Genomic DNA, 16,892 nt, shown 5'->3' on the forward strand with positions numbered 1-16,892 from the left:
AGGTCGCGCAAAGCTCGGACAGGTACAGAGCAGCTCGTCTCAATTCAGATAAGAGCATATTTCATTATGGAAGTACGGTGGACTGTTCCTTTAACCTTTGTGTCCTTGCACTAATTGAAAGGTCCCGCTGAGAGCCAGTCAACCTCTCGTGATATCACATGGTGGAGAATGCGGGCACTTCAATCAATAATAGTGCGTGTACGAGGAGGACATTGAACGTTTGATTGCTCAATTCTCCCCGTTAGCCATAGACCCTCCTCAAAGCAAGATGGAGGAAATTTTGAAGGCCCTCATTGCAGGCCAGCAAGCCCAAATACAGGCGAGTGCGGCCCTCCTGGAGGAACAAAGGAAAGCCAACCAACTGAAGGCAGAGGAGTTGCAGCTACAGAAGAGGATGGCTGTTTGGAGTGTTGGCCCAATAAAGGCAAGTAACTTTATCTCCAAAATGGGGGCCACAGATGATGTTGAGGCATACTTGCACACCTTTGAAGCCACGGCCACTAGGGAAGGATGGCCCAGGGCACAGTGGGTTGGACTGTTAGCCCCATTCTTAACGGGAGAATCATTGAACGCTGTCCGAGACCTACCCCCTGACAAGACTACGAACTATGATGCTCTGAAGACTGAGATCCTCAGCAGATATGGGCTCACCAAGTTCGGTATGGTTCAATGCTTCCACAACTGGACCTTTCGAGCAGACCAGGCTCCCCGTGCGCAGATGCACAAACTTTCCAGAATCGAGGAAATGGCTGGAACCGGGGGGAAAAAAAAAAAAACAGCGGCTGCAGCAGTGGAGGCCATTGTCGTGGATCACTACATACGAGCCCTGCCCTATGAGGCGAAGTGCTTCGTCAGCCAACAAGCCCTAACCACAGCTGAATTGACTGTTGAAGCTGTGGAAAAGTACCAGGTCACAACAGAAATGCTCCGTGCTTCCAGGAAGGACCCCAGGACTGTGCCCTCGCTGCCGGCAGGGGGAGGCTGCCCCAAAAACCCCAAGGTGTCCAGCCCAGCCACAGCAGGACCTGGCTATGATCCAGGGGGAGCCAGAAGGCAGACGGGTCTGGTTAGAATTCCCCATGATGGTGACACCCGACAATGCTTCCGGTGTGGGGATATGGGACACATCTTGGCAGTGTGGGAAATCGGTGGACGAGCCTATGCCCACTGCAGGGTCCTCCAGCTCACCATCTGCCCAGCTGTTTGCATCACTCGTTGGGGCTGCAGATGGGCCCCCAGATCGACCCCCCCCCACCTGCCCAGTGACTGTGAATTGCCGTGATGTTGAAGCATTGTTAGATTCGGGTAGTCGGGTCACCTTGGTGCGTAAGGACCTGGTGGATCCATCGTGTCTGACCACTGACAAAGTTCTCCCAGTTTCCTGCGTCCATGGAGACACCAAAAAGAGTACCCCACCACTGAACTAAAAGTGACCACCACCAGGGGGACTATACACACGAGGGTGAGAGTGGTTGATTCCCTCCCTGTTCCTGTTCTGATTGGGCGAGATTGCCCAGCCTTCCACCTGCTGTGGAGAGAGACCCAGCAGAGGCCAGCCTGGGTACCCCGCAGTCAGAGAGGTAAGACTCATCCTGCAACCACCCAAGTGCAACCCGCACAACCACTCAGCCCCGCTTTTGCCTTCGCAGGGATGATAGGCACCCAGGCCGACACAGAGACTGGCCCGGACACTGGAGAAGAGAATGTGGCCCCAGAAAGCTCCCCGAGCTCCAACGAGGAAGACGCCCCAGGCTTCGAGGAGCTTCCCCCTCTCACAGGCCAGTATGGTACTGCCCAGTTGCAGGATCCCGCGCTTGCCAATGCCTTACAAAATGTGCAGGTGCTAGAGGGTGTACTGCTAGGGGATAGAGCAAGCCCTACATACCCCCATTTTGCAGTTATACATGGCCTACTGTATCAGGTGCTGAAGAAAAATGACAGTGCATGAACAGCTCCTTGTACCACAGCCCCACCGGGCGACTGTGCTCAATCTGGCACACACACACACATCCACTGGGGGCCCACCTAGGGGTAGAGAAGACAAAAGAAAGGATCTTACAGCGGTTCTTCTGGCCTGGAGTGCACAAGGAAACAGAGAATTACTGTCATAGTTACCCAGAATGCCAGAAGGTGGCACCTAAGCCCCCATATCATAACCCGCTCATCCCCTTACCAATTATTGAAACTCCTTTTGAGAGGATTGGACTGGATATAGTTGGTCCTTTGCCAAAAAGCTCCAGGGGGCATCAGTACATCTTGGTCATCTTGGACTATGCGACCCGGTACCCTGAGGCCATCCCCCTGCAGAAGGCTACCTCCAGACAAATAGCCAAGGAGCTGTTCCTCTTCTCTACCAGTCTGGGAATTCCAAAGGAGATATTGACTGACCAAGGCAGTCCGTTCTTGTCCAGGGTGATGAAAGAACTGTGTGCCCTGTTGAATATCAAACAGTTGCGAACATCTGTCTACCACCCCCAGACAGATGGATTGGTCGAACGTTTTAACCAGACTCTGAAGTCAATGCTGAGGAAGGCAATCGAAGAGGTTGGGTGGAACTGGGACCAGCTGCTGCCATACCTGCTGTTTGCAGTGAGAGAGGTACCCCAATCTTCTACTGGCTTTTCGCCTTTTGAACTTTTGCTTTCTTACAGACCCAGAGGGCTGCTGGACATTGCCAAGGAAGCTTGGGAGGAGCAACCCTGCAGACAGCAGACCCTGATCGAGCATGTCGGGGCCATGAAGGAGAGAATGAGGGCCATCTACCCGATAGTGCAGGAACACATGCAGACTGCTCAACGGCAACAGCAGGCCTCCTACAACCAACCTGCCCAGCTGAGAGAGTTTAAGCCGGGGGATAGAGTGCTGGTCCTGGTGCTGACCATGGAGTGTAAATTCCTGGCAACCTGGCAAGGACCGTATGAAGTCATCGAGCGGGTAGGAGAGGTGAATTATAAGGTGAGACAGCCTGATAAAAGAAAACCTGAGCAGATGTATCACGTTAACCTCTTGAAAAAATGGCATGCCAGGGAGGCGTTGTTCAGCTGTTTGCCCCCGACAGAGTCCAAAGAACCCACCAGAGAGGAGGTTCAGGTGGGGCCAGGCCTATCCCCACATCAGCAGCAGATGACCCTAGAGCTGGTGGACCGCAACCGAGACATCTTCTCCTCACTCCCCGGGCACACATGGGTGGTCCAACACGAGATCCGCACCGTCCCTGGCCGAACGGTGACCCAGTGTCCCTATCGCGTGCCAGAGGCTCGCAAGGTGGCTATCCAGGAGGAGGTGAGGAAGATGATAGAGCTGGGAGTCAAAGAGTCCAAAAGTGCCTGGGCCAGCCCCATCGTCCTGGTTCCCAAACCAGATGGGTCGGTGAGATTCTGCAATGATTATCGCAAGCTGAATGAGGTGTCAGAGTTTGATTCCTACCCTATGCCCCGTGTTGACTTAGTAGACTCCTTAGGACATGCCTGCTTCCTCACCACTCTAGACCTCACAAAAGGCTACTGGCAGGTGCCCCTGACCCCGGCATCAAAGGAGAAGACGGCATTTGCCACACCAGAAGGTCTCTACCAGTACACATGGCTCCCATTTGGTCTGCATGGAGCGCCAGCCACGTTCCAGCGCTTAATGGATCGGGTCCTGGCTCCCCACAAGAGGCATGCAGCTGCATTTTTAGATGTTGTCATTCAAAGTCCGGATTGGGAAAGTCATTTACCCTGTGTACAAGCTGTGCTTGATTCCCTCAGAGATGCAGGGCTCACGGCAAACCCGAAAAAATGCAGGCTGGCCTTCAGTGAAACCAATTACCTGGGGTACACTGTTGGGTGGGGGCTGGTCAAGCCCCAGGAAGCAAAGCTGCGGGCCATACAGGACTGGCCGCAACCCCTCACAAAGAAGCAGGTGAGGTCATTTTTGGGCCTGGCCGGCTACTACCGGCATTTTATTGCCAATTTTGCTTCCATTGCTGCACCCCTGACAGATCTGACAACCAAACGGCACTCAAGAATGGTGAAATGGAATCCTGCGGCGGAGGCAGCCTTCATCAACCTGAAGCAGGCCCTCTGTTCCAGTCCGGTTCTGGTGGCTCAAGAGGGAGTTCGTGGTTCAGACAGACGCTTCAGAGGTGGGGCTGGGGGCTGTACTCGCTCAAGTGTATGAAGGTGAGGAACATCCCATCCTATACCTAAGCAGAAAACTACTCCCAAGAGTGAAGAATTATTCAACGGTGGAAAAGGAGTGTCTCGCCATTACCTGGGCCCTGGAATCCCTACAATATTACCTCCTGGGCCAGCATTTCACGGTGATCTCTGACCACGCCCCTCTGCAGTGGATGGCCAAGAACAAGGAGACAAACAGTAGGGTTACCAGATGGTTTTTAAGCTTGCAACCATTTAACTTCTCTGCTGTCCACAGGGCTGGCAGACGCCATGGCAATGCGGACGCCCTGTCCCGGCGAGATGCCCTCTTCGCGACCTTCACCCCGACAAGGACATCGGTCCCGGGGGGGGGATGTGTGACATCCCGAGAGGCTGCGTCTTGGAGGGGCACTATATTCCACGGAGATGGCTCAAACAACAAGCAGCTATAACTCCATCTGGTGGTGGAGTTGGGAACCTCACCCCTCAGCACACAACAAGGCAACACACCTGTGGCCAATGAGGGCCTAATGAGCAAGAGGGCTTTGTGAGAGCTCAAAACTCTGTGTGAATGTGGAGGAGAGAGGTTCATAGACTCTCTTTGAGTGGATCCTGCTGGGTGGAGTATTTGTGGAAATGCTTATCTGAAATACTTACCTGTGTTCTGAACGCCTGCCACTGGATTGCCACTGGGCTGAAGACTACAGGGATTGTTGACTGGACTCAAAGTAAGGCAGAAGATTTTGCTTGTTCTGGGAAAAGGATATTGGACTGAAGGAAACCTGCCAATAATTTTGCTATTCTAAAGCCAGAGACATTGAGTTTGACTTTTGGGAATCAATACTCATTTGAGCATGGGAATTTGAGATACCTTTCCTGTTTAACCTCCTGGCATCACATTAAAAATCTTGATTTATTTTAACCTTTGGTGTCCTTGCACTAATTGAAGGGTCCAGCTGAGAGCCAGTCAACCTCTCATGATATCACAATATGCAAAGCTGGTAGAGACATACCGCAGCTTTAATTGCAGCAAAAGGTGGCTCTACAAAGTATTGACACGGGGGCTGAATACTAATGCACATCACATTTTTCATATTTTTATTTGTTTAAAATTTTGAAGACCATTTATCATTTTTGTTTCACTTCACAATTATGTGCTACTCTGTGTTGGTCTATCACAAAATCTCAAACTTAAGTTCGTGGTTGTAAGGTAGAAAAATGTGAAAGTTCAAGGGGTATGAATACTTTTGCAAGGCACTGTATATGTATAGACAACATAGTGCAAGGATGAATTAGTAAATATACAGTGTACACAGAATGACGGTATGTGTGTGCAGATATTTTACAGTTGATGTTACTGATATGAGTCTAGTTAGCTGTTCATCACAGACACAGCCTGAGGGGGGGAAAAAACTGTTGGTGTCTGGTTGTTTTTGCGTACAGTGTTCTGTAGCGTCTCCCAGAGGGGAGAAGTTTAAACAATTTGTGACCAGGGTGTGACGGGTCTGCAGAGATGTTACCTGCCCATTTCCTGACTCTGGACAGGTATTATTATTTCCCTAACAGTAGAAATGGACATTTTCAAGCAAGTAGCTTATGAAAGTCAACAAACTTCTCCCTCATTTGGTTTGTGTTCACTTACCTTTCCCATGTTGATGGATGACAAATGGAATTTGGCCTCTGTCACCTCATATGTACAGCCAGTTAACCAGGTCATAGATTACAGCTTAAAAGTTCCTATACACGCCAAACAACTCAAAGACGAACAACTTAAATGGGAAACATGCTTCAGTTACATTGTGTTCACTATAATTTCCAGGGGTACCAATAATGGTGGCACATAGGGCTGTGCGAGATATCAAATATACTCGATATATCTCTGAAAATTCTGTGTGAGATACATAAAATTATTATATTGTAACTATCGAGTATTTTATGGTCATCTGCCGACTTGCGTTTGTTTCGTGTTTGTTTAAAACATTTTCTGGTGGTTTTCTCCCTGTCCCTCAGGCAGTAATGTGACGGGCTGCCTAAGGGTATTTAAAAAAAAAAACCACGCACTCGCCAACCAATCCCGGGTGACATCTCGGTGCTGAAAGGAACTTCCAGGAAGATTTTCTAGTTTTGGTTGTGTTGCCAGATTGGGCAGTTTCCCACCCAACTGGGCGGTTTTAAGTGTGTTTTGGCGGGTTTTGAACATTTTGGGCTAGAAAACATCAGCAGTATCTGGCAACACTGCCGGCGGGAAGATTTCCTAGTTTCGGTTTACAGCGCTGACTCAGTTCGTGCAATCGCTGGTGTTGCATAGGCTACCGTGTAAGCTCTGCCAATTTCAGCAACAAATTAAAAACGGAAGCTGACGAATTGGTTCCTAAAAGAACTAGTAAGGGGTCAGTCATCTGGCATTTTTTGGATATCGCGAGGAGGACATGGAACAGCAAATGCCAATATGTAAAGTATGCAAAAAAACACTGTCATCACGAAAGGCAGCAGCACTACAAATATGTTCCATCACCTGAAACTCACCCGGTACAGTATGAAGTCTCCTAAACTCCGAACTACTTGCCCACGAGCTAAAACCCCCCACACAAGCTAAACAAATGACCATAGCGGCCTCGTTCTCCAAAGCCACCCCATATGAGAAAACGAGTCAGAGATGGAGAGCTAGAATGGATGCAATCACTAACGTCATTGCCAAAGACATGATCCCAATTAGTATAGTGGAAAAACCAGGCTTCCAAAAATTACTAAAACACACTCGATCCCAAATATGAGTTGCCTGGTCGCAGACATTTTACAGAGAAGGCAATACCGGAATTATACACATCTGAGAGGCAGAGCCAGAAAACATTCAGTTCAAAAGTGTGCAAAGAGAAAAATTACGTTTTGCAGATCTCTCTCCTATCTCTCTATTGTGAATGTTCCAGTGGTTCTCAGTAGTCAGGTTAATAGCTTGGAGACCTATTTTTTTAAAAATAATTTAATGAATGAGCACTTTTCTTATTTAGGCTAAATGTCTCTGTGTTGAGCTTGCACTTTATTGATTTGAGCAGCTCTGTATTGTATTGCCCCTTTGTTGCAATTTTCAAGATTGTTTTTGCAGTTTGTGCCACATCTTTGTTGAATAAAAATAGTCTTATTTCAATTCAATTATGATTTATCACTAACATGAAAATTTAAAATGTGTTGTTGAAAACCACCTGTAAAGTTAACCAAGAATGTTATATAATCTGCAGGGATTGTAGTGAAAACAGGAAAGAGGTTAAGTTAGATTTCATGGGGTCCTTTAGAGGAGATTTAAATATATCAAGATGTATATCGTGAAATGGAGAAAATGTATCGGGATATTCATTTTTTCCCATATCGCACAGCCCTAGTGGCACATGTGTTTTTGGTGAAAATAAGGATTTCTTGATGAATTTCTCATCTCATTATCTCTAGCCGCTTTATCCTGTTCTACAGGGTCACAGGCAAGCTGGATCCTATCCCAGCTGACTACGGGCGAAAGGCGGGGTACACCCTGGACAAGTCACCAGGTCATCACAGGGCTGACACATAGACACAGACAACCATTCACACTCACATTCACACCTACGGTCAATTTAGAGTCACCAGTTAACCTAACCTGCATGTCTTTGGACTGTGGGGGAAACCGGAGCACCCGGAGGGAACCCACGCGGACACGGGGAGAACATGCAAACTCCACACAGAAAGGCCCTTGCCGGCCACGGGGCTCGAACCCGGACCTTCTTGCTGTGAGGCGACAGCGCTAACCACTACACCACCATGCCACCTGATGAGGAATTTGTTTCTCATTTTTTCACTGTGAGATGAAGCAACTTCACCAAAAGGATTTTTTTTTGTCACCTTTTTCTTTTTTAAACTAATTTTTAGAAAGGGTGCCAATTATTATAGAGGGCACTATATATTTGCATTGGTTACATAACAAGCCTTGGGTTAAATCAGTAATCAAGACAAAGTCCCATTTCATTGCCATCTTTGTCATTTTGTAGTAAGTGTACGACACTAATATAGTTTTGTTTACTGAGTATTTGATGTGCTCTATTTTACTCTTTTTTTAAATAACATATTAATAAAATTTATTTGCCATTTCAATCCTTTTCAGCACAACATTGAATGCTGTAACAGTCATGCCTGCAAAGCTCATGGAATTGAATTATTCACCGTATAACTAATTTTAACTGTATCAAATGTACTTATCTTTATAAAATTATCATGGAAGATACTCCATAGACTACAGCCACCTGACCATCTCTCACATACATATGCGCTTGTTGAACATCTTGTTCCAGATTTATTCCCCCTTTGCTGTTATAATGACCTCCACTCTTCTGGGAAGGCTTCCCATTCAATTTTGGCTGTGGGGATTTGTGTTCATTCAGCCACAAGAGCATTAGTAAGGCCAGGTACTGATGTCAGGTGAGGGTGCAGTCGGGGTTCCTGTTTATCCCAAAGGTGTTCAGTGGGGATGAGGTCAGGCCTCTGGTTTCTGAAAACCATGTCAGTTCGCTTTTGTCATGCTGGAACAAGGTTTGGGCCTCTTAGACCCTGTTTACCCTTGGTTTTAAAATGCATCTTGAATGATTAGATCAGAAGTGGACTGCCGAGACACATCTCCGTTGACACCTCTGTCTATCATGGATCTCCAAGGTGTCCAGCTGCCCCCTTGTGTTCAGATTTCATTACTGCCTTGACACCCTGTGCAATTGTGTGCTTCCGAGGTTGTGGCAACAGTGTGGACAAGGCCTACATAGGAGCGTGATGGTCAGGCGTCCAGATACTTTTGATCACATAGTGCAAGTACTTTGTGAGTAAAGCTAAGGTCTCACATAGACGCTCAGAATCACTTCACGGTAGACGATTTTGAGCCTTCCAAGGGACAACCTGCACACGTTCAGAATACGTGAGAGCCGGAGAGCTACCTTAACAACCAGGAGGGCGTGGATTCCATCCCCAGAAAGTTTTGTCATGTTGAAAATTGCTGTGGGTGAAGCATCCTTAAGGCATACGTGAGGCTTACATGGGCTACTGGGGGTTACCATAGCATTCTGTCACAATCATCGAGCTCAAAATGTTCATGGAACAACATTCTGCAGAAAGTGAAAAGTTTGCCGAGGAGGCGTGACTTATTTTGTTTTGCCATAGCTATGCCGTAATGCAGCCATGAAAACTGTACACACTTATCATTGCCATAAGGCCATACATCACTATACGTCACTGCAGCCATTGGTTTTACCGGTGTCTTCCGTCACTACCATCGCGGCTACTGTGGCTTCATTTGCATATTTACTCTGTCCAAATTTATGCGATGGATCACCTCCAAAATCTGCCGGAATGGCCACGGTCACTCCAGCCACGGTTCTCATTGATCAGCCGGCTATGTGTGATCTTAGCATAAACTTTCCACAATGACTTTGCTGAAGTAATATTAAATATAGGAATATCTTTTGTTATCTTATATTTAACAGTCATTCCACAAAACTGAGTCGTACGTGAGCTGATGGCTGATGAGGCACGTAGCACAAAGTTAAGTCATGTACGACGAGATTGAGTGGAATAACTGTTTTATTCTATCCACATTCACTGGATTACCTCTCTGATATGTTGCAGCGGCCTTACCCAATCAGATCTACCAGATCGCAACAGAAAAATTTACTATTAAAACCTGTTGTTAAAACAAAGTGTGGTGAAGCAGCTTTTAGCTACTATGCAGTGCAGCTATGGAACCAACTGCCAGAGGACATCAAAAATGCTCCTGCTGTTGGCAGCTTCAAATCTAGGTTAAAGACCAAGCTGTTTTCAGATGCTTACTGTTAAATAATTGTCTTCTTTACATGTTTTATAATCTTTACTTTTACAGTCTCTGCATGTTTCAAATTTTACTTAACTTTTATTCCATTTTATTCTGCTGTTTTTTCCCCCTATTTGAACTTCTACTTCATTATTATTTTATTTCTACTATTGTTTAATTCTTATATTTTTTCCCCATTTATTTTGTAATTTTATTCTCTATTGTTTACTGTTTTGCTTTTACTTCTGTAAAGCACATTGAACTGCCACTGTGTATGAAATGTGCTATATAAATAAACTTGCCTTGCATTTTGAGAAACAGATCATTTTTAGCAAATACGATAAAACTTTATACAAAACGTCTGACAAAATCGTTTCCACTTCGAACCAAAACAAACTGGTGAAATGACTGTAGCAATTTGTGAAAAATGCGATGATAATAATCCTTGAAAAATAAAAAAGATACTCTTACTACCAAACACTTTTTCCATATTTTGTTGCTTTGTTTTGTATTTTGGGGGGTTTTGTTTTCGAGTAGAGTTTTTATTTAATTCTCAGTTGGTTCAGCAACATGCTCCGCCATTTTTTTTTTCTCTACTGTACTGTTCTGCCCCAATGCCTTGCCAGGGTCAACAGCGAGTTAACTCCTCCAATAAACCACAGAGACGACAAGTTCCGGTTCAATCTTTATGGTCGTTGCAGTGGCGGCTGGTAGTCTTTCAAACAGGGGAGGCTGGTCAGTTACGATATTTTCAGATTTTAAAAGAAAAAAGGAAAAAAAACACATCAATTTTGTCCATACTCTTGCCTCTGATCTGGCTGATTGTTGGCAGGGTCACAAACTGCGAAATAACAGGTTCTTTTGGCCCATTAGCCTACTGTCCAATATACATGATGGTGGTGTTGGGGGGCGGTGTATATTTTAACATTTTATATTTTAAAATTGTGGCATGTTGTTTAAAAATTGAACATTATTGAAAGCAGCTCTTTGTCAGGAACCTCAGCAGTAACAGCAGAGTGTTCTGGAATAGGCACAAGCACTGACCTTGGGGAGCCAAACAGAGCTGGGTGCCACACATTTCATTCAATGACACTTTCCCTATATTTTACTTATTTTGACTGAGAAATGTTTTATTGACAATTTTGATAACCCTTCACTTTTAATCCAGGTCTGTAGTGTGAAATGTTCTCGGCTGTGTTTTTGTTTAAAAATGTTTTCCAAATTGCTGTGTTTAATTCATATCCAGAAAAATGCATATCCCAATATAATATACTCAGCATAAACATTTTAAATAGATTCCAAATTTTTGGTCCATCCATGACATATTACTAAAGTAGCCTATTTACTGTTGTTGATGTGGGTCACTTGCTGTTAGCCAATTCACTTTCTCGTACCAGGAGAGCTGAAAGGAACGAGTATTATTCCCTACCTTTTTCACCAAGTCAATTTGAGGCGTTGGCCTACCCTGCTCTTTAATTTTAATTTTTTTCCTCGAAAGGAAGACTGGTAAATGGCTTCGCCAAAATTAAATCAGCAATGCTTGGCATCAGTGCGCAGCTTTCTTGCTAGCTGACTAGCCCCCTCAAGTTCAGTCACTCAAATAAACGAAATTTCTGGAACTAAGATAGCAAACTTGACACTTTATTTACAATGAAAATATATACAAACTAAAAAAGCTGGTAGAAACCGTATGTAATGAATGAAATCGAAATGTAAGCTGATCTCTTACAATACGCCACAGCACTTGCGAATCCGCATGGGACTGAACTGAAATTCACCGCTGCCTGTCTATTTGAAACGAGCTGTCAATCAAAGAAAATATCCGGCCGCTTTCACCAATCACCAGTCTCCTCGCGGAAACTGCCATGTCCCTCCCACTGTGAGGCTCCGAGTCCGTGGGCGGGCGTTTTTCGCAGTATTTGTCCAATAACCTTTCAATTACGTTCATTATGTCATATATTATAGTTAGTTTTTTTTCTTTTTTATCAGACATCTAGTTTTTAGGTTTGTTTACCTGACATGTTTCGACGTACGACTGTCGTCTTCCTCAGAGTGTGACCGGATATTATTGGTGACGCATCTTTTTTTCATGGAAGATCTGGCGCAGAAAGCACTCAATACCACAATACCAGCAGAATACAGGCCAACACTCTGGAAACGTTACGTGGATGACATACTGGAAAAAGCGAAGAGGGGATACACTCAACTTACCGACCATCTCAACACCATAGACAAAACCGGCAATATAAAATTCACACATGAAGAGGAAACGGAGCAGTCAATAACATTTTTGGACTTAAAAATACAATCACACAGAAGATGGGGACATCAAAATAAAAGTACACAGGAAACCCACACACACCGACCAATATTTAAACTGGACTTCCGAACACCCCATAATGCACAAAATATCAATAGTTAGAACATTACATGAACGCGCAGCAATAATTACAGATCCACAGGACAAAGAACAGGAGGAACAACACGTACAACACGCACTGAAGGCATGTCAATATCCACAATGGGCAATATCCAAAGGGGTGGAACAGGTTAAGAACAATAAAACAGAAGAGAAAAACAAACCAACAAACAAGAAAACAGGGGAGTAGTGACATTACCATACATTAGGGGAATAACGGAACGCATTCAAAGAGCAATGAGGAAACACAACATTAACACACCTGTCAAACCACACACAACACTCCATCAGATCCTGGTTCATCCCAAAGACAGAATACATCCAGAAAACAGATGCAACACCATATATGAGATTCCATGCCAATTATGCAATAAAACTTACATCGGGGAGACAGGAAGGAGTTTCAACACAAGAAAAAATGAACATAAGAGTGCGAAAAGGAGACAGCTACAAGACAAACCCGAACAATAAAAGAAAAGGCACAACAGGAAAATTATAAGTAAGCCATAACAGATCACTGCAAAAGGGAAAATCATATTATGGACTGGGGGAATGCCAGAGTCATCCGCACAGAAGATAATAAAAATCAGTGCTGGATCAGGGAGGCCATAGAGATCCGTAAGCGAAGTCCGAGGACCATCAACCGGGATGAGGGAGCATACATGCTCTCCAGGGGCAATTTCTCAGAGACAACAAGGGAAGCCGAGCTTCCCCTAAAATTCTCTCCCCAAACTGCGGCGTCTACGACGTTGAATTCTCATTAAAACAATAACTTGCATAACATAATATATGCCCAAGATTGTATTTATGTTCATAACTATCCTGTAACTTATTTGAGTGATGTCTGACGAACTTGCAGTTCACTACGAGAATCACCTTTGAGCAATTCCAGCGTTATGGACGTGACACTTGAACTCAAAATGGCAACAAATGACCCAGTGCATGTTTTATTGTCTCCCAGTATTTAAACAGGTGTTGCATATTTTAAGGCTGTACCATACTGGAGAAGTGATAGAACAAGAACAATTCCCATAGTACATCTAGGGCATGCCAGAAAATGCCAATAAAAGATGCGTTATGGATGTGACAGAAAAAGTATCACTTTTCTTGGGTGACTGTACATTTTTATCAAACTCTGTGAAATTGTAAACCTAATGTTGAAATGGAGATATTCATTTGATAGAGGGGTCCAAGGTGAATATTAAAAAAATCTTTGTTTAAAATATTTTGTATTTCATACAGAGTTTCGGAAGGAAAAGTCAGCGTTATGGATGTGACGAAATTCCGTTATGGATGTGACGCGTCTGAAATAGACATGGCATATGTTTAGAAAATCAGCAATTTAACCACCATAACCCTTTGAAAAACTCTCTAAATATCAGCTAAAACTATCAAAGTTCTTAAATAATATTTAGGATGGCTATTGTTTTGCTGTTTTGTGGATTTTAGCATACATTTCTGTGGCTTGTGGCAATAATATAGAATTGTACATGATCAAAGTTGATTTTAGCTTGGGTTTTACATTATAAGAAAGAAAGACTGACAGTGACATATTAGGTTGGTTACAAATTGGTTCAACTTATTCACATCTGTAAAATACAGGCCTAGGTGATATCTCTGGGAGTGGTTTTGATGTATTACATGTTGCTTTATTTTTGCATGGTGAGGTTGACATTTACATGGAATTGCCCCTTTGCTGCCAGGCTGTAACCTTTCTTATTTCAATGGGCTCTATGGACTGGCAGCAGTGTTGCCAGATTGGGCGGTTTTAAGTGCATTTTGGCGGGTTTTGAATATATTTTGGGATAGAAAACGTCAGCAGTATCTGGCAACACTGACTGGCAGCCGGGTATCCGTTGCAGTCTACGAGACGGCTCTGAACAGCCAATTTCAGCTAGTTGTTATTGGTTAAAATCAACAAAATCGTCACTTCCAGGGAAGCCGGGCTTCTCTGGGACTAAACGAGACAGTGGGAGGGACAAGAAGCCGGGCTGATAAAAGATTATTGGAGGTAGTGTTTGAAAGACATGGAGGGCGGTACTTTGGCGAGGAACACGGAAGTATGATCAGTCAGTCCCTAGCGGATGTCGAGAAAGTGTAGTCATGTGCCAAAGTGCTGTCCGAATTTCTTTTCATATAAACGTTTCTTCTCATTGATGTCTCTGTACATTACTCTGTAAATAAATGTAAATATTACTCGTTGTGCTCCGTTAACTTTCATCCATTCTATCAGTTTGATCATTCGTGAATTCACTCGTTTATTTCATTTGTAGTTCAATCTGGTTGTAGGCTAGCTTGAGCCTTATTGGGATCTGCAGTGCTAGCTGCTAACAGAAATTGGTGAAGTCTCTGGAAAGCACAACCAGCTGGTATGACAGGGTCACAGACCATTTTCTGGAAAAGGAGCGGAGGGCAGAATTTGTGTATAAATAGTGTTCATGTTCATGAATCTGAAGTGTGTATATTGTTCAGTAATGTTAAGAGAATGGTGGGCTCTGTGTTATAGGTTATACCTGGGTATAATATTCAAGGTTCTGTGTGTTGCATAGCCTACCTGGTTATGGATTTCCAGACTGTGTTGCAGAAGATGTTCAAGGATGTGTTGCACAGCTGGGTGTTGTGTTAAAGACTCTGTGTTGCATATCAGGGTATGATGTTCAAGGCTCTTCGTTGAATAGCCAGTGATTTTTGGATGTTTGATATTTTTGATTAAGGATATGAGGCACTAGCCTGGCAAGCCAGACTATAACATGAAATGTACAAGCAAAAATACTTTCTGCCACTAGGTAGGGTTGTCTAGTTCACTATGCTAATGGGGCACACCTTTCTATGCTTTGATATCCGGCCTACAGGTTTTACAATGAATGCATAAAATGGGCTTCCCCTGTTTTAAAAACCAGCAGCCGCCACTGATGCTCTCCCATACCTGGAGTGCCATCTTGCAGGGGACGAACAGACAGTAGAAGGCGTGACCGACCTGTCAAACCAGACAGGAAGGCCACGCCTTCGGAAACATCAGCTGATAAAAGATGTGTCACCAATAACATCCGGTGACACTCTGAGGAAGACGACAGTCGTACGTCAAAACATGTCAGATAAACAAACCTAAAAACTAGATGTCTGATAAAAAAGAAAAAAAAACTAACTATATTGTCCAATAACCGTCTTGCATTTTGATATTGAAAAGGGCATCGCTCCCAAATGCCATTGAAGTGCACTGAGGCTGGGCTGCATCGCGCTGTCACGAGGGGGAAAAACCCACACACACACACATTAGGCGAACTGGGGAAAGTTATAACGGAATGATTTCGCACTGTAGTTGGGTTGAGCACATATTTCTATGATTCTGGATCTGAAATAGCAATGTTATAACATTGCTATTTCAGATCCGGAATTTTTAGAGGAGGCTGAGCCTCCCTCGTTGTCTTAGAGCAATCGCCCGTGGGTCGTTGGTAGGGTAAAACTGAGAAATAAAATACAATCCATTCAGAATGTGATTTAACAGAGTGCAAGTAAAAGCTAGGTTAGCTTAGCCAGCATGTAACATAACATACATGTAATCTTGTACTAAATAGTTTTCAAAGTTATAAACCAACTGAATTAGTGTCATAAATTATAAAAACATACCGACGATGCCTTCAAAGGCAACCTTGAGGCTCAGGAAGAACAACAAGAAAACAACTAACGTCACAATCGTCGAACACCCTTCTCTTTCTCAAGTAGAATAACAGCCAGCACTTATGACATCATCTGTCGGTTCCTTAAACACGAAACGCTACCAACATTTACCAGGAGATGGCAGCAGAGGACTGAGAATAACCTACATTTCACAGGACTTCAAACAGGAGCAGTACATTAAACAGAACATCTATTCATGGTATAGGAGCTAATATCCTAGTCGTGGAGTAGCCATTCAGAGCATGCGATCGCTCATATCCAGTAACAGAATAGAATAAGATATTATACATACAGGACACTTTTTCGATGGAATAAAAACCTGTATTCTATTCCCTGCGAGTGGGTTTCATTCATTTGGTTTGATAGCATGCAAAATTGTTCGCATATCACTTATCCTATGTGTATGTTACAAACTGATGTAGCAGGGTAACATCTATGACAAAAGTCACAGGGCTCGTTTAAGTCCAGGAGTATTTTATTGTAAATAATAACAGAACAAACCAAGGAAGAACCAACAAAGAATTAAAGAATATACAAAGGAGAAACAAGCAGGCATCAAATAGGCGTGGAGCCAGCCCCCGAGGAGAGAGAGAGCGTGTTCAGGATCCCACCCTAGTATTTATAGGGGAGACATCATTGGCTCTACACCAACCACCTGTAAAACAATTAGGTGCAGCAACCATACAAAAATGTACTGGGGGCCCCTAGTGGTAGGAGGACGTAACACCTCCCCAATAAGTTGGTGACAGTTCCCAAATTACTAACTCAAAAAACAACGTCATACACCACGTTCACAGGCAGGTCGGGTGCAAGACACACAAACATAGTTAAGTGAAAAAAACGTGCA

At 44.2% G+C, this 16,892-nt stretch overlaps 1 protein-coding gene across 4 annotated transcripts in view; it reads right to left on the bottom strand.

Annotated features, from left to right (window-relative positions):
• LOC132891012 (cytochrome P450 2F2-like) overlaps positions 1 to 16,117 on the bottom strand; it is a 62,674-nt gene extending 46,557 nt beyond the window's left edge. For all 4 annotated transcript variants that reach the window (XM_060928446.1, XM_060928447.1, XM_060928445.1 and 1 more), the window contains exon 1: positions 15,995 to 16,117. The gene's annotated coding sequence lies outside the window, so the exon portion shown is untranslated. The remainder of the gene's footprint in view (positions 1 to 15,994) is intronic.
• Between the last annotated feature and the right edge of the window lie 775 nt (positions 16,118 to 16,892).

The sequence above is a fragment of the Neoarius graeffei genome, chromosome 8 (assembly GCF_027579695.1).
Source record: "Neoarius graeffei isolate fNeoGra1 chromosome 8, fNeoGra1.pri, whole genome shotgun sequence".
NCBI classification, from domain to species: Eukaryota; Metazoa; Chordata; class Actinopteri; order Siluriformes; family Ariidae; genus Neoarius; species Neoarius graeffei.